Here is a 19,640-nt window from a genome sequence, read left to right on the forward strand (position 1 = left end):
AGTAAGTGCATCAGAGAAAAATGAAGTAGGTAAGGTAAAGAGAGAGTTCTAGCCTTGCAGACTAGAGCATTTCAAAGGACGTGATCAGGCAAAGTCTTTCATACAGAATAGAATTAATGAATAGATCTAAAGAAAATAAAATTCTTCAAAAATAAAATACAGAAGGGGCACCTGGGTGGCTCAGTAGTAAACATCTATTTTCAGTTTCAGGTCATGATCTCAGGGTCCTGAGATCGAGCCCTACGTAGGGCTCCCTGCTTAGAGGGGAGTCAGCTTCTCCCTCTGTCCCTCACCCTTCTCGTGCTCTCCCTCCCTCTCTCTCTCTTAAATAAATAAATAAAATCTTTTTTAATAAAATAAAGAAAATGAAATTGAAAGCAATATAGGTATAAAACTACTATGTTTTATAGTAGTTTTGGTAAATGAAATAATAGTGATAAAAAATCTTATTGGATTTAAAGTTCTAATAATCTAAAGATAAGAAAAGATGATTAACTAGGAAAATTTTGGCACAATACGCAATGGGAAAGTTTGGGAAATTAAAACACTAATGGATAATTTCAGACTCTGTTATTTAAAAATGCATCCAGTTAAATTTATTAGGCTTTTGTCATAAGAAATGATCTTTGGGCAAATTAATAAATGACCCCATTAGAACTGAGCTTATGAATCTGCTTACAAAAGCAAATGCTTTTGAAAATTACAGCCAGCTCATTAAAACAACCACGGCCCATGTAGAGTGCACTGAAAAGTTCTGGGTTGCTTTGCAGTGATTCTGTGTGTCCCTGCCCTTGTGGGGATGTCCTTTTCTTCCTCCTGGGTTCTTTGGGCAGAGCTGCTTCTGTTCTAAATTCATATTGCATAACTGATTTCATAATGTTATTCTGTGCCCTCTGTGGTCCTTGTTGCATAGGTAATCAGGGTTTTATTTAGAGGGCGTAATGCAACAGATAGGACATTCATTTTCACACTCTGAAATCAGAGACTCCAGACGGTTGATCATTCAGACTCATTTAGTTTTTTTCTTCAGCCTCTAAAGTAAGAGTTAACAAGACAGTTCGAAAAGGAGCGTCATTAAGTCAGGGAAGAAATATGATTATGCTAACTGTAATACCTATTTTCTTATCATCTTGAAAAATTTTAGATGAGACATTCCAGTTTGTTGCCTTAGCAAACTGCCTACTATTACTTTTTTACCTTATAGGAGAGTTCCTTTATCTCTTCAAGTATGTGTGTATTGGATAAATTTAGTCATTTCACTGATTAAAGCTTGAGAGCTTATTTTGCAAGGTTTTGATTCTAATCAGTTTCTGAAGAATATCAGCTAGCCATGTGCCACATAAACAAATAAGCCATAGGAAAAAGAGAAGTGGACTTTTAAGATATAGTCAATAATAACTGATATGGAATTTAGTTAGAAATTGAAATTTATAGCAAAATTTAGATCAGTTTCAGGTTTTTAAAAATTTATTTTTGTGAGAGAGTGTACATGATCGGGGGGAGGAGCAGAGAGAGAAGCAGACTCCCTGCTGAGCAAGGAGCCCAATGTGGGACTTGATCTCAGGACCCTGGGATTCTGACCTGAGCGAAAGGCAGATGCTTAACACACTGAGCCACCCAGACAGTTTCTAATTAAATCAGTTTCTAATTAAATCTTTCTAAGCCACAGATATATAAAAATGAGTATACTATGCAGAGATAACATTTTAACCATACTTATTCATATTTATGTGACTGCCCATACATTTTGCTTTCTAGAAAATATTTATTAATAAAATATTTTTTCTCTGAACAACTATCTGTTCTGTATATTTGAGTTTCATTTTTTCTTTCTTACATTATTTATTTCTTAATATTATTTTGTAATTTTTTTTTTATTGGCTTAGACATCATCATTTCAACTATCTCCCTCCGCAACATTTCAAACACCTTTCACTTTCCACTTTCTAAAGGTTTCAGATAATAATACCATTCATGCTGTTTGTTAAAGATATCTAATAGTGTAAATAATGACCCATGATGTGCAAGCCGTCTTCAGTGTAAATCCATTGTAGAAATAATACCGCATTTTCTTTCATCTTGAAGGTATGCGTAACACAAAATAGCTGCCTCATAAAATTTTGCCCTTACAGGTCAAAATTCACATTAAAAACCCAAAACCAATTGGACCTTAATATTTATTCCTATGAATATTCATAAAGAAGAATGTCTTTGAATATGATACTCTCTCATTTTTGATGGACTGTGTGTGGAGTCCCATCCATGGTTATTTTTCATAATGTTATTTGCTTCAAGTGACAAAAGTTTGAGTTTTTTAAATAAAGCAGAAAGTAATGATAAATGCACTATACATTTTTATATGAAAATGGGTGGGATTTCCAAGTACCAAAGACAGAAAGCTTTAATTAAAACTCTTGTGCTTTGAGAGAAGAGAAAAAAAATCTACATTTTTTAAGGAGGAAAACAATAAAGAAATCATATCCGGAATTAAATATTAAAATTATCAAGTAAATATTGTTCTGCTTATGGTAAAAAATATCCAATAAATAGTTTTTGAATTAAGCTTCTGCACTAGACTTTCAATCATAGGTTTTAATTAACTGTATTACAATTCTTCATCAATAAACCCAAGACTAAGGGTTGGTATAGGTGAGGGAAAACATCTTGCTAATTACCTGGAAACAAAGAATTTTACAACTGGGTGAGAGGAGTCTGGATCACATCTTGTCCAGTACTTATTTTACATCAAATAACCTATTGTGTTATGGTGATGGTTCTCAAAAAGGCTTATTTTGTAACTTAAATAAGATACTTAACTTCTTCAAGTCACAAAATTATAATTTAAGAACCTTTTAAAAGTAGTCCTCGTGTCTAATTTGCCTGTCTACTAGCGTGCTAGCAGTCAGCAAAGCATCTACCATTGTTCAGTCAGTAGTATGAATTTATAATAAAAGGCAATTGGAATAATAACTTAGAGATACAATATTAATTAAGACTGTAAGTAAAATTTACTGAAGACTTACACAAAACAGATACTGCTACACAAAACTAAAATCTATAAAAGTTGGGATGCCTGGGTGGCTCAGTCTGTTAAGTGTCTGCCTTCAGCTCAGGTCATGATCCAGGGGTCTTGGGAACAAGTAGCACATTGGGTTCCTTTCTCAGTGGCGACCCTGCTTTTCACTCACCCTGCTCCCCATCTCTGCTCATTCTTTCTCCTGCTCTCTCTCTCTCAAATACATACATAAAATCTTTACAATCTATGCAAATTTATACTCATTAAGTTTCAGTGGAGCCGCCAGTTGGCCCTCCCCCAAAGGAAACCAATTACCTATTTGACATCACTAGGTTTGTGTCTCTGTCTTGACCCAGTAAGAATGGAGGTGCATAGACACTGAGGCTGTGGAATCACGCAGACCTAGGTTGGATTACAATGATGTCACATATCACTCGGGTGTTCTTTATCAAGTGCCAAATCTTATGACTCTCAATTACTCACTGATAATATAAACATAATAGTACCTACCCTGCCAGGAATTTTGTGAGGATAAATGACGGTAAGTGATTCCAAAAGCTCAGGAATCAGTTAGGCATTACTTCATAGCAGACTAATCAGATTCAAATAGTTTTTTTTTTAATAATAATTACTATTAAACTTACCTCTTTACCATCTTGCAAGGAAATGTGCTCATACACACATCCACACACACACACACACTGTTAAAAACAACAAAAACAAAAACGCAAATAAAAAAAATGATGTCCTTAATTACAATTCAAAAGAAAAATAAAAGAACTATATTATAAAGTATGTATTTTAATACTTAAATGCTCACCTATGACTATGACTGCTATGGACTGAATCGTGTCCTCCAAACCCCACTTCTGCAAACACAAGCCCAAACCTCTGAAGTGGCTATATTTGAAGATAGGCATTTAGGAGGTAGCTGACATTAAGTGAGGTCATAAGAATGAGGTCTCAATCTCATAGAACTGGCGAATTTCTGAAAGAAAGGAGACATCTCTTTCCAGGCCATATGGGGACACAATGGGAAGGTGGCCATCTACGAGGCAGGAAGGGAGTTCTCACAAAAAACTGGTTGTGCTGGCACCTTCCTCTTGGACTTCTAACCTCCAGAACTGTGAGAGAATAACATTCTTTGTTTAAGTCACCGAGTCTATAGTATTTTGTTAGGGGAACTTAAGCTAAGACACTACCCAGAAAACACAGTAAAATAGTCATTTATTTGTTGATGGAATTACCATTAAGTGGGGGACTGGAATTACAAACCACGAGGGGTGTGGCATATTGGTGACTCCAATGGCACAGGAACATTCTGTGCAATGATTTTCTGCTCTGAATATCAATAGTGCTCCCCATCATTGCGATAAGAAAAACTAACCCCCCCCTCAAATTTGCAAAATACTGTCTGAAGGGTGGTAGTCTCTCTATGGAGAACCACTGACAAACATAACCTAAACAACATAGGTTTTGGAATTATGGAGAATACATATTATTTTCAAGTACCCATGAGACATTTCCCAGGATAAATTGCATGTTAGGTCATATCAGAGGCTTCAAAAAAATTCAAAAGGATTGAAATAATATAAAATGTGTTATCTCAACACAAAAAATAAAACAGAAATCAATACAAAAAGTACATTTGAGAAATTCACATATAGGTAGAAATTAAACAACATGCTTCTAAATAACCAATAAAGAATACCTCGCAAGGGAAATTAGAAAATATTTGGGACAAATGAAAATGAAAACACATGATGCCAAAATTTATGAAATGCAGTGAAATCAGTTCTTAAAAGGAAATTTATAGTAAATGTCTGTATTTAAACAGAAGAAAGATCTCAAGTCAACAAGTTAACCTATCACTTTAATAAACTTTGAAAAAAAAGAGAGAGAAAATAAAATAAAGTAAGCAGAAAGCAGAAAAAATTAAGATTTATGTAATAATAAATAAAATAGAGCTTTAAAAATGAAATTTGACAGAACCAAAAGTTGTTATTACTGAAGATATATATATTTTTAAAGATTTTATTTATTTATTTGTCAGAGAGAGAGAGAGAGCAAAAACAGGAGGAGTAGCAAACAGAGGGAGAAGCAGTTTCCCCTCTGAGCAATGAGCCTGATTTGGGACTTGATCTCAGGACCTTGGGATCAGGGAAGGCAGATGCTTAACTGACTGAACCACCTACGCATCCCAAAGATATATTTTTTTAAGATTTTATTTATCTGTTTGAGAGCGAGAAAACGAGCATGAATGGGGGAAGGAGCAGAGGGAGAGGTACAAGCAGACTCCCCTCTAACGGCAGGGCTGTGATGGGGCTCATGGTAGGGCCCCACATAGGGCCCCACACAGAGCTCCGCCTCAAACCCAGGACTCTCAGATCAGACCTGAGCCAAAGTCAGATGCTTAACCAACTGAGCCACCCAGGTGCCCCCAGATACTTTTTTAAAATAACACACTCTTGTCTAGACTAACCAAGGAAATAAAAAATCAAATTACTAAAATCAGGAATGAAAAAGGAGAAATCAATACCAATCTTACAGATACAAAAAGGATTTTGAGTGAATTCTATGAAAAATCATTTTGTCAATAAATTAGATAACCTACCTGAACAAATGAACAAATTCCTAAAAAGACAAATTAATGGAAAATGACTCAACAAGAAATAAGAAAACAGTGTAGACCTATAACAAGAGACTGAATTATTAACCAAAAAACTTCCCATGAAGAAAAGCCTAGGCCCAGATAACCCCACCATTGAATTCTATTAAACATTTAAAGCAGGGAGCACTGGATGTTATGTGTAAACAGTGAATCTTGGAACACTACATCAAAAACTACCAATGTATTGTATGGTGACCAAAAGAACACAATAAAAAAATTGAGAGAAAAATAAACACCATACTTTTATAAATTCTTAAAAAAATAGATTGAGAAGAAACACTACCCCCAAAATTCTATGTTTGTATTACTATGACACCAAAACCAGTCAATGGCATCACAAGAAAAGAAAATTATAGACCAATATCCACTATAAATATAGGTACAAAGATCCTTAACTAAATATGATGAAATCAAATCCATCTCTATGTAACAAAGAATTGTACATCATGATCAAATGGGATTTATCCTAGAAATCCAAGGTTAATGTAACATATGGAAATCAATTAATGTAATATATTCCATTAATAGAATAAAGGAAGAAAAAACATTTCTCAATAGATTGAGAAAAATCATATGACAAATTCTATCATGCTTCCCTGATGAAAACACTCAGTAATTCAGGAATAAAAGATAACATCTTCAACCTGATAAGATCATCAATGACAAAGGCATAGTTAATATTATACTTAATGGTAAAAGGTTGAATGCTTTCCCTCTAGGATCAAGCACAAGATGAACCATTCAGTCTTATCGCTTACATTTTGTTTTGGAGGTTATATTAAAAAAACAAAACAAAACAACAACAACAACAAAAAAAACAGGGGCAAAGGAATCCTGGTTGGAAAGAAAGAAATAAAGACAGCTCTCTTTGTGGAGGTCATGATTTTTTATACAGAAATCTATTTTATTTTTTATTTTTTTTTATTTTTTTAAATGATTTTATTTATTTGAGAGAGAGATAGAGAGATTGAGAGCGAGCATGAGAGGAGAGAGATCAGTGGGAGAAGCAGACTCCCTGCCGAGCAGGGAGTCTGATGTGGGACTGGATCCCAGGACTCCAGGATCATGACCTGAGCCGAAGGCAGTTTTTTAACCAACTGAGCCACCCAGGCGCCCCAGAAATCTATTTTAAAGTGTGAACCACCACCAAAGGAAATTAAAGACCTAAATAAATGAAAAGACATTTCATGTTCATGGATTGGAAAACTTAATATTGTTAATATGGTAATGATCTTCAAATGGACCTACAGATTGACCACAATCCCTGTCAAAACCCAGCTGCCTTTCTGCAGAAAATTAATGAGTTGAGTCAAAATCCATACAGAAATGCAAGGGATTGGGGCACGTGGGTGGCTCAGTCAGTTAAGCATCTGCCTTTGGCTCAGGTTGTGATCCTGGGGTCCTGGAATTGAGCAGGGCATTGGTCTCCCCACTCAGGGAGTCTGCCCCCTGTCTCTCCTCCCCCTCCCAACTTGTGCTTTCTGTCTCTGTCTCTCAAATAAATAAATAAAATCTTTTAAAAAGTGAAAGAGATGCAAGGGATCAAAATAGTCAAAAAAAACTTGAAAAAAAAAAAAAGAATAAATTTGGAGTATTCACACTCCCCAATTTCAAAAGTTACTACAAAGCTACAGTAATCTAGACGTACTATTGGCCTAAGGGTAATCTTACAGATCAATGAGAGACTTTTAACTACAGGAAACAAACTGCGGGTTGTTGGAGGGGACGAGGTTAGAGAAATGGGATAACTGGGTGATGGACATTAAGGAGGGCATATGATGGGATGAGCACTGGGTGTTATAGGTGACTGATAAATAACTGAACACTACATCTGAAATTAATGATGTACCATATGTTGGATAATTGAATTTAAATAAAAAAATTTTAATTAAAAAAAATACAGATCAATATAATAGAACTGAAAGCCAAGAAATAAACCCTTTTATTTATGGCAAATTGATTTTCCACAATGGTGGCAAAAAAATTAATGGGGTAAACAAGAGTGTTTTCAACAAAAAATGCTGGGACAACTGTATACCCGCTTGGGTAAAATGGAGTTAAATCCCTGTCTTGCACCATTTCCAAAGAGTAATTTAAAATGGATCATAGACTTACATAAAAGTGCTAAAATTGGGGTGCCTGGGTAGCTCAGAGGGTCAAGTCTCTGCCTTCAGCTCAGGTCATGGTCTCAGGGTCCAGGAATTGAGCCCCGCATCGGGCTCTCCACTCGGCGGGGAGCCTGCTTGTCGTCTTCTCTCTCTCTGCCTGCCTCTCTGCCTGCTTGTGATCTCTGCCTGTCAAATAAATAAATAAAATCTTTAAAAAAAAAAAAAAAAGAGCTAAAATTATTAAACCATCAGAAGAAAACGGGCATAAATCTTCATGTCCTTGAGTTAGTGGTTTTTTAGATATGACACCAAAAACATAAGTGACCAAAAAAAGGGTAAATCAGACTTCATCAAATTAAAAATATATACAGCAAAGGGTACCATCAAGGAAGTAAAAAGACAAGCTAAAAAGTGGAAGAAAATAGTTGCAAATCATGTATCTGAGAAAGGACTAGCGTCCAGCATATTTAAAGGACTCTCAAAACTCAACAATATTTTAGAATGTTAGCAATGGGGCAGGGAACCATGGTCTGAGATGGCCAAAGAAAGAATCATGAAACAATGGTGCCTAGGTATGGCCCTAAAAAATGGGGAAAGAGAGAAATACAGAGGAAAGGGAGATTTCAAGAAAAATAACTATGCATTACTCATTGCCCATTTGGTCAACATAATATATATTATATATATATTATATATTATATATAATATGTATATCCATATATTTATTTATTTACATATACATATACATGTATATTTCTTTTTTAAAAGTTTTTTGTTTGTTTGTTTGTTTGTTTTGTGACAGAGTAAGATAGCCAGAGAGGGAACACAAAGGGAGCTGGAGAGGGAGAAGCAGGCTCCCCACTGAGCAGGGAGCCCAATATGGGGCTCCATCCCAGCACGCTGGGATCATGACCTAAGCTGAAAGGAGACGCTTAACAACTGAGACACCCAGGCGCCCCCACATATATATTTCTAACACATTGTCTCTTAGGGACATTGGAAGTAGCATTCTATGGCCTTGTACTCCTTAAAGTATTTGATCTATCGTAGGTGTTTATCATATTCAATGACTCATCAGACAAGATATATAGAGAGATCATTTTTACCCAAAAAACATTTTTCATATACAGTGGAGTCCTTTGAAGTAACGAACACTTTTGTCCAAATGGTAAAATTATAAAATGTATTACCTACACATTATATTTTCTGGCTTCATCGGTTCTTTTTTAAAAATGACAGCCATATTTTGCTGAAACAAAAGCAGGACATAGGGTCTAACATGTAGAGGAGAAGGGGATATTTAAACTGGAGTTGACTATGGATATAAGCCAAATGTTCAACGTACAATAAAATAAATTTAAGGAAACTTGGGTGCCACAGACATCTGGCTCGTGGACTTGTTCTCACCCTTTATTAACAATTTTATCTTTAAACAAGTCACTTCTTCTTCCAGTGTCTCATTTTCCTCATCTACAAAGAAGAGGAAATAACCAACTCAGCATCATGGGGCTGTGGTAAAAAATTAAAAGAGAAAATCCTACTAACATGTTTCCCACTGTGCTGGGTACAAAGAAGCTGCTAAGTCAATGTTCTCTGTCATTATTACTACGCAGTTGTAGAGTAAAATTATCTTTGTCAAGAGAAGGTTATTATAAGACATCACTTTTAGGGGCACCTGGGTGGCTGAGTGGGTTAAGCATCTGCCTTCGGCTCTGGTGGTGATCTCTGGGTCCTGGGATCGAGCCCCACATCAGGCTCCCTGTTCAGCAGAGAGCCTGCTTCCTCCTCTCTCTCTGCCTACCTCTCTGCCTACTTGTGATCTCTGTCTGTCAAATAAATAAATAAAATCTTAAAAAAAAAAAAAGACATCACTTTTAGACGTATGGATAGCAGAAAATGGTAATTTGAACTTGCCTGGTGGGTTACACCAGTCATGTCTGAAAGTATCTTACTTAATTAAGGGTCATGCCTTTTACTGAAAAATTAAAGGTCAGAGAAACAGGTGTCCCCATGTGTGGGAAGGCAGAATCTTTCCTCCTAACTCATTATGTCCAGTCCTGTAAATACAAACCGGCATACTATTTCCCCACTCAATCTTTTGCCCTTTGACAAACAAAATGACTGACCAAGTATAGAGAAGGATGCTATCTTCTAAAGATTAGAAATAAGAAAGTGGGAATGATAACCAGCTTGAAAAGGAAGGGGCAGGGTATTTACAAGAGGCTCTTAGTGCCCCCTAGTGTTAAATCTCCTCGGGTTTTTGTTTTTGGTTTCTGTTTCTACGTAGGTGTTTCATAAAGGGATTCTAAAGTTCGAAGGCAACTACCCTTTGTTTAAATGACCCTTCACATCAGGCTACTTCAAAATTCATATACAAACTATTCCTCTAAGACAGAGAAACCTTGAACTCTAAAGATAAACAATTTGGTTATTTCACTAGAGTGAAGCCGAAGTACAGAAGAGAGGAGACATATATCTAGCAAAGGGAATTAAATTCTGTATTTAAGTATGTTCATTAATCGAAGCAGTCTGATAATCAGGGTATGTATATTTGAGCCAAGTGTTCAAGCCTAAGTAACTAACTGAAACAATGTAATGATCGAATCTAGTTAAACTCCTTACCTAGGCGATATTTAATGGAAATGCTGAACACTTCTATTCTAATAGTATATATAGCCTGAAGATGAGTTTCCCTAAAGTGTGCTGAGTTAAGTTCTCAGGTTTGGGACTTTCATTTCATAAGACCAGGGCGTTAAATTCATGACCTCCAAATGTTCTCAATGATTGTAGATAACCACTGAATTAAATAACTAGTTTCATTTTATTGTCATCAATAGTACGGAAGAAGTCCCAAACCTAAAGAAATTATAAGCTACTTCTGTAGTTCATCAAAAAATATTTGGTATTTTTGCTGATTAAACTTCATCTTTGAAAACCATTAGAAAAGCAACAGATGAAATTTAATCTCAGAATGTTTTTAACCATCTTAAATAGAACTGAAGTAGGTCATCAAAAAGAAATAGTTAACTGTCTTGATTTCAGCCTAATATTTCTGTCAATATGATTATATTAGAAAAGATTTTTATTCTTTGAAAAGAAAACCATGTCTGAGGTAAGATTGGTCTTGTTTTATCTTTTTTCTTTTTTTTTTTTAATGTAACCCTGTCAAAATTCTAGGAAAAATACGTCTGTAGATTTTTAGTCTGTTTTTGTAGCCTCGTGTTCCTCTGATAAGCATCATTAAGTTTTCTTTATTTTAAATTTCACCTTTAGAATTGGAGGAATTGGTAAGCTATTATTCACAGAATTAGGCAATGAAGTGTTAGTCATTATACATTCAAGCCCTACCATATTTCTTCCCATTAATTCCCAGAACAGATATACATAGTGAACTTACTAGGCTTGCTGACTCCTCCCCAAAACTCATTCTTCTGAGGCATCTAATGATTTTTTAATCTAGTCCCTCTATATCCCTTAACTCAAATGCAGAAGAGTTTAAAGTAGTGATTATATTTGATGAGCTCCTCCTGGATGATGAGATTAGTAAAGTGACAGTTTTTTTTTTTTTCAAGAACAGCCACTGAAGTAATTGGTGTAGCTAGAAACACCTTTGATGAGAATGTTGACATATACACTAGAAAGAGCTATGGAAAGCAGGTGCTTAGACACTTAAAGGTAAAAGCCCAATTAAATTTTCTCTATTGCTGGTTTATATACTTAACATTTTTGTTTAAGAACTCAAACAGGTACCATGATTATTAGTTTTGCATGTTACTGATGTGGTTTTATATGATAACTTCTAAAATAAGATATAAAATGTTTTCACAGTCAACGGATATGCTTGGACTTGTTTTTAAAGATAGTCCAGGGCAAAAATAAAATGAATGTGAATAAAATAAAATGACAAGATGAAACTTTTTAGTGGATCAAAGCCATATCAAATAGTATAGAAGGAAAGCAAATAGCAGATATAGTGCCTTTAGCCTTAATATAATATAAGAATTAGAGGTTCCTGTGGAACAGGAAGGAGTCCAAATTTTTAAATACATGTACAAAATTCTACAGTTTTTGTTTTGTTTTGCTTTGTTCCCTGATGCCCTTTCTAGAGAGGACAAAAAGGCAAATAAAGAAGTAATCTTTACTCCCAAAACAGTACACAAACACTATTTCATGCATTGAAGCACAAAGTACTTAATCAGGACATTGAACCACAATCATACTTATGAAAGTCCATAGGAGTAAGAAAATATGAAGTTTTAAAAAATAATAATACCCTAAACCGAGTTATCTCTAGTTTAAGTTTGGAGACCCTCTCACCGTTATCTACTCATATTGGATAAACACATTTGAGTATCTTCGGGGTTTGTTGAAAACATAAACACCTAGTTTCTGTCCTTTATAGAGCTATTTCCCAAGTCAGAAGCCATCCCCATCATGAACAGGAAAAACACGAGGAACTGACTGTGCAGAGGGGTTTAGGCCAGTTCAACACCTGCCTCCAGTGCTTGGTGATGACCCTGAAGGCCCTAAAGTAGGACTCAGTCTTGTATTAGACAGAATCTTTAACTTGAACTTGACCCTTCATTGACATCTCATATTTTTCCCAGTCTGGGTCCTTTGGACTCTGACCTTTCTACTGTTTTGGAACCCCGATTGCTAATTCCTAGAGCTTGCTTGCCCTATCTCGCTTGCCAACTCAGTCCAGATGAACTTTACTCTCTGACCCACCTTCCTAGGCAGTCTTACTGCTAAATAAATCCTGGCATGACTACTCCAAATTAACAGCTACAGGGCAGATCCGTATCTCAAAGCAAAAGATGCTTATATTATCTACTAATTACCTAGTTTTAATTTTCATGCATCACGTACGTGGAGGCCACAACCAAAAGGATAGAAAACTGCCTAGTGTTTGGTTGGAAATTCCAAGCAAGGAGTAGCCATAGGAATTTCAGGTCTATCTCTGAAACACAACAAGTCAGGGAAGCACAACTTTCTTAACCATAATAAGCTCTGTGGCCATATAAGGAATCCATTTGTTTTGGGTGCGGGGCGAAAACATAAATCATAAAAGTTTCACTTAACGTTTTACCCAATCCCTAGGAAGACTTCCATAGATGAGTAACAGACAACAGAGGAGAAAGGGAGGAAGAGAGAGAAAGGAGTGAGGAAAGCAGGAAGGAGGGAAGAGGGTGTTTGTGAACTGACCTAGGTCAAATCGGACAAGCCGCAAAAAACAAGTTCTCTCGATGAGTGGGGCTGCTCTACGGCCAAAGGCAACCCTTATCCACAAAGCACCCACTAGGGTACAAGGCAATGCAAGCATGGGTTACACCAAGAGCTACTGAATCACAAATATTTATTAGTGAGCATACAAAATAAAATTAAATAAAACACAAATGGATACATTCTGCTTAAGGAAGGTCTGGAAAACTCTGCTGTGTCCTGTGATAATAAGCCTCTTGCCTCAGATATTTACTCTGAAGCAGATGCAAAAATATTCCTGGTAGGCATTTGTAGTCAGTCCGGAGTGTTCCGCCAGCCCCGAATGCTCCACCAGCCTGGAGCCCACCTGACTTACACATCTTATTTACGCATCCACACGATCTTGCTCACCAACCCCGTCTTTTAAACAGCACTTATTTTCATCAAAGAAAAAATTTTCTACCATTCCTAACGCTAATTAACAAACTCCTTGATATAGATTCTGATATGTCTTATCGAATGTCTCCAAAGTGGCGAATCTTGATTAGGGTACTTAATTAAGTACAAATACTTAATCACTGCCTTAAAAGAATAAGTTGGTATTCTATGCCGCACTCTAAACACACACTTCTGCCACCATGTTTACAGAGAAATATTTCAAAGCATATTATCATCTAGAAGGTAAAACAGGAAGAAGGGAAAGAAGGAAGAAAAAAAAGAAAAGAAAAGAAGGAAACCTCCACCTGTCCTCTGATGTATTCAGGATTCCACCTGTACTTGATTACTTGTCCCAAATAATTTTTTTGCCATGACCTTGGACGGTCTCTGCAGGGAATTTTCTTACCACTCACTCCCCCAAATCATATACTAATTTAGCTGCACAATTTTTTTTGTTTGCTTTATTAATGAGAGAGAGAGGGAGCAGAAGGGAGGAGCTGAGAGAGAAGGAGAGGCTCTTAAGCAGACTCTGTGCGTAGCACAGACCTGGACACAGGCTCGATCTCAGGATGCTGAGATCGTGACCTGAGCGGAAATCAAGGGTCCCACGCTCAACCAACTAAGCCATGCACGAGTCCCTAGGTGCATTAAATTCTTACTGCCGTTCACATAAAATGTCAGATGCTTTGAAATTTTAAGTCAAACCAATTACTTCCTTTCCCCCTATTTCACTCCTTCCAAAATTTTATCTATTTCCCAAAAAGCATGAATCTCTGTATGTCTGTATGCATGTGTATTTTTAATTAAGTTAATTGCTATGTCTATGTACCCTGGAGTATTCTGAGCCCCTTAGCTCTTTGGAATTCCTGAATCCTAGCAAAGGGCCTGTTATGTCAATTTTTTTCATTAAATGTTGGAGTAATTTAATTGAATTTTGTATTGAAAATGTCTTCTATACTATGCTTCCCTACAATATCAGTTTCTCATTTATTTATTTATTTATTTATTCAGTTTCTCATTTAAATATGAAGTAACTATTAGGTAAGAAGGAAATGCAGGTCAGGAGAAAGAGAAATGGATACAATAGGGTTTGAGAAGCATTTCCAAGTGATAAGGGAAAATAAAGTCAACAGTTTAAAATGACCATTGATAAGAACAAACTGCCTTTTGAAATCCAAGTTGAAAAACCTTCTCCAAAATGTCCATTTCATTAAGTGACAAGTTCATTCCTTGGAACATTTTCCAACTTTTAAAATGTATACGTAATAATTTAATTCATGTTTTGCAGTAAATTATTAATTTTTTACCCCCCAAATCTTACATATTTTAATCATTATATTATGTTCAAGTTCAAGGTATCAAGCTATCTCGATTCTATACCTAGAGTTCCTGGTAGTCGTCAATTACACTGAAGAAACTTTTTTAAAAATTTTACATGTGATAGAATGTTAGTCATGTTTTAGATGTGCTTAAGCCTTCCGGACACTGACTTACAGAATACTATTATGATCCTTTGGATTTAAGGCAAACCAAAAAATATAGATTTCCCCCAAAGCAAAATTGATGATTGTCTCTGCAGATGTGATGCCAAATAGCCATTCTACTATCCTGGATGTAATTTTGGAGAGTTTGATATCAGCATGTATTACAGACAATTTGAGAACACCCATAACACACCACTTCCTGTTACTCTTACCATAACAATTCTCAATACAGCCGTGCTCCCGGAGTTTTTAAAAAAACAGAGATATCTAGCTTCCCCTCCAGAGAACTTCATTAGATTTGTCTCCGCAGGGGTGAGGCCCAGAACTTAGTCTGTCATAAAGCCTCTTTTTTTTTTTCTAATAATACTGTCAAATTAGAGAACCACTATCCCTAAGATTTACACCAGAATTGGAATAGTCTAGGGCAATATTTGCCCTCAGTGGTCTTCAGATTCTGAAAATACATTTTTACCTTATCTTTTCATGAAAGTAAAGCCTCCTAGATATCTTCTTTTTTAATTAAATTGATTTATTTATTTTCAGAAAAACCGTATTCATTATTTTTTCACCACACCCAGTGCTCCATGCAATCCGTGCCCTCTATAATACCCACCACCTGGTACCCCAAACTACCACCCCCCGCCACTTCAAACCCCTCGGATTGTTTTTCAGAGTCCATAGTCTCTCATGATTCACCTCCCCTTCCAATTTCCCCCAACTACCTTCTCCTCTCTAACACCCCTTGTCCTCCATGATAGTTGTTATGCTCCACAAATAAGTGAAACCATATGATAATTGACTCTCTCTGCTTGACTTATTTCACTCAGCATAATCTCTTCCAGTCCCGTCCATGTTGCTACAAAAGTTGGGTATTCATCCTTTCTGATGCCTCCTAGATATCTTACTTCCAAAAAAGAATGCTTAGAAAATTACTACTTATAGACTATTTAGTTATTCTTTATCCATATATTAAAAAACAAACCCTATTTTATTGAAAGTTATTAATATAGTAAAATAATGAAAGGTAAAGAGGAAGGTTATTATTTATTCTGAAGCATCTGAGGTTTTGTTTCTTACAATCTGATATTAATTAATTATCAATTAGTACACAATTTCAATTAAAGAAATATCTGATCATGACCATATTTAGAGTTAAAAACATGGCAGGAAAATTATATTTAACAAACAAGAGAATATGTATAAATAAGATTTTTATTAGCAAATTGAAACAGAATTGTATAGTCACTAAGGACCTTTAGGAGAAAAATAATGTTGATCAAATAAATATACAGATAAGGAGAAGAGGCACAAACTTCAATTAACCAGGAATTCAATGGTCAGAATCCTTAAAAGAGTAGTGTTATTGCAATACTTAGCTTTTAGAAGAAAGAAATTAATGAAGAGTAAAGCACAAATATCTAGTAGTTCTATCTGGTCATAGTAGGCTAGATTTACCTTAAATGAAATGGGAAAAAAGTGAGGTCTGTCCTTGTGTCATGTTTCCCCACTTTGAGACCTTCCTGCTAGCCTTTGACTGACATATACACATCACCATAAGCCTAAAGTCTTACTATTATCCATTCTACTATAAAACTTCTAGCTTTGTGATCTGCTCCCATGTTGGCTCTTTATATTCAACAGTGCTCAGGTTTCCATGGCTAATAAAGAACAATCTGACCTTCTACCAAGGGGATTTGCATTTTAACAGGGGACTCTAAAGACCAAGGTTCAGAATTCAGGTCACTGAGGCTTTATTCATCTGAGAGTGGGATGCGAGTGAAAAGGGAACCCTGCTACCTCGATCATTCTACTCAGCCAAATGCCCACTTCATCAACTTTTAGCTGTGATCCTCTGGGGATTAGGTAAATGCTTAAAAATAAATAAAAGGGATCACTATAATTTTAATTAATCAATCAAAATGTCAAATATAGAAAGAATTGAAGAAAAAACTTCTACTGGAGGATGTGGTATGGACTGATAGCAATGCCCTCCAAGCACTTAAACATCTGCATTGTTTTGTAAAAGATAACATTTGCCCAAGGCCTCCACCCATTGCTAGATTTAAACAGTGCAAGTAGAGTAAGACGTTTGATGTTGAATATGACGTATTTGTAGAAGCAGCTTCATATTTAAATATAAAATGTGAGAAAACGTCTGTGCTCAGCATTAGCCATTAAGAAATTGTATCTGAAGTGTAGTGTTTTTTTTAACTACCAATTAACTCAACACCTGTCATCAATTAGAAAAGGTTTAGCTGCAGTTTCAAACATTTTTTTTTTTCTCTTTTGCATTGGAATAATTTATCTCTAGTAAGGCTGGCAGACTCCATTTATATTAGATTCATTCAAGGCAATTTGTGACTGCAATTTGTGACTTTGTTGAAAGTCAATTCTACTAAAAATTAATCAACAAATTAGTGAAATTACTAATGCACACACGATTGCACACACGATTGCATGCACACATGATTGCAAGCAAATAAAATGTACCAGTGTCATACTTGATCAATCCTCGATTTGAATAATTAATAACTCTTCCGCAGGATATTTTGATTGTATAAATGTACCACGTTGGATCACATTTACATGAGTTGCTTTCTTTATAAGAATGTTCTTTATTGAGCGAATAAAATTTGGAGTTCACATTTTTTTGGTAAATAATATAATACCAAAGTTTTTAAAAATAATTTATTTCTATTAAGTTTTTTAAAACCAAAAATGGTTGAAAAGCTACTATAATTTGAAGATTCTTAGGACAGAACAACAACACATAAGTACCTGATGGGTTTAAAACCCATCCAATGTGGGGTGCCTGGGTGGCTCAGTGGGTTAAGTCTCTGCCTTTGGCTCAGGTCACGATCCCAGGGTCCTGGAATCGAGCCCCACATCAGGCTCTCTGCTCAGTGGGGAGCCTGTTTCCTCCTCTCTCTATGCCTGCCTCTGCCTACTTGTGATCTCTGTCAAATAAATAAATAAAATCTTAAAAAAAAAAATAAAACCCATCCAACGAAAATGAGAAATATTTAAAAATGGAAATGCCCACCATAAGATTGGCCCAATATTTTTAAGGTTTTGGTATTAGTACTCACCATCATATAAGGCATCATTTTCCTAAACACTGAAAAGTGTTAAAAGAGTTGAAGGCAATTTAATAAGCTTAGGCACTTCATGAATAAATTATAACACTGATTTGAATATGATTTTCAAGCAGGCTGCTTTTTCACCTCAGCACCTGCCATTATTTTTCATTTCTCAATATCTCAGAAAGTGATTTCCACTTTGGAAATTGAAATAGTTTATGCTAGGAACTCATTACTCCGCTTTTTCTTTCCTGTAATAACCTTTATTATAGAAACATTTTATCCAACTCAAAGGTCTCTGTAAACTGAAGACACGCTGTTCTGAAAATGTTGTTGGCAAGGGTATATTTGGCTCTCTACCCCTTCAGTTACAGTACCCCTACCTCCTCTAGTTGCCAAGTGTCCTTATTCTGCTCCTTTTCTGCCTAGGGCATCCATGGAACCACCTTTATGATCAAGCATTTCCTTGTGGGCACCTACGTGCCGTTGAGAATATCCCCATCCAGCCCCACCCAGAGTCCCGTGATTTCTGCTTAATTCAAAAAAATATGATAACTACTCCAAGCAGTGTGATGATGACGCTAATAGGTGTGTTAATATATGCATTTTACCCTCTGCTGGCCAGAGACAGTGCTGGCAAAAAACAGTGTTTCTAATGTTGGGATTTCTCTGTAAAGTTGCGTCAACCAAACCTTCCAGTAGTTACCCCACTTCCCCCCAAAATGCGTCCTTGCTTAAGCCACCTGCACATGGGACTACCAGTGACACATATCTAGATCCCCACCATTCCAAGAAGTCTATTCATAAACAAAGCCTTGCTTTAGTTCTCGATCTGCCATGATTCCGCTCGTCTCGTCCCTCCCTCTCCTCCTAGCTTTCAAAATTTGGCTAAAGTCTTAGTTTTACAACCAACCCAGGAAACAATAGGTTTATCTTTCATGAAAAACAGACAATACCGGGCGCCTGGGTGGCTCAGTGGATTAAAACCTCTGCCTTCAGCTCAGGTCATGATCTCGGGGTCCTGGGATCGAGGCCCGCATCGTGCTTTCTGCTCAGCACCCCCAACCTCCCCATCTCTCTCTCTGCCTGCCCCTCTGCCTACTTGTGATCTCTCTTTGTCAAATAAATATTTTTAAAAAGTCTTAAAAAAAAATACCAACTGGACAAATACTGAATTCTTGCCATATATTGCCTCTCAATTCTAATCCTAGGGCATGGCTGTTGTTGTTTTTTTAAGTTTTTATTTAAATTCCAGTTAGCATACAGTCTAATATTAGTCTCGGGTGCACAAGATCATGATTCAACACTTCCATACAAGACCTGGTGTTCATCACAAGTGCACTCCTTAATCCCCATCACCTGTTCAGCCCGCTCCCCCACCCACTTCTCCTCTGGTAACCATCGTTCTCTGTGGTTAAGAGTCTGTTTCTTGATTTGTCCCCCTTCCCTTCCCTTTGCTTATTTGTTTTGTTTCTTAAATTCCACATAAGAGGGAAATCATATGGTATTTGTCTTTCTCTGCCTGACTTATTTCACTTATTTCACTTAGCATATTCTCTAGCTCCATCCATGTTGCTATAAATGGCAGGATTATATTCTTTTTTATGGCTGAGTAACGTTCATATTTATATTATATATATA

This window comes from Mustela erminea, chromosome 3 (genome assembly GCF_009829155.1).
Source record: "Mustela erminea isolate mMusErm1 chromosome 3, mMusErm1.Pri, whole genome shotgun sequence".
Lineage (NCBI taxonomy): Eukaryota > Metazoa > Chordata > Mammalia > Carnivora > Mustelidae > Mustela > Mustela erminea.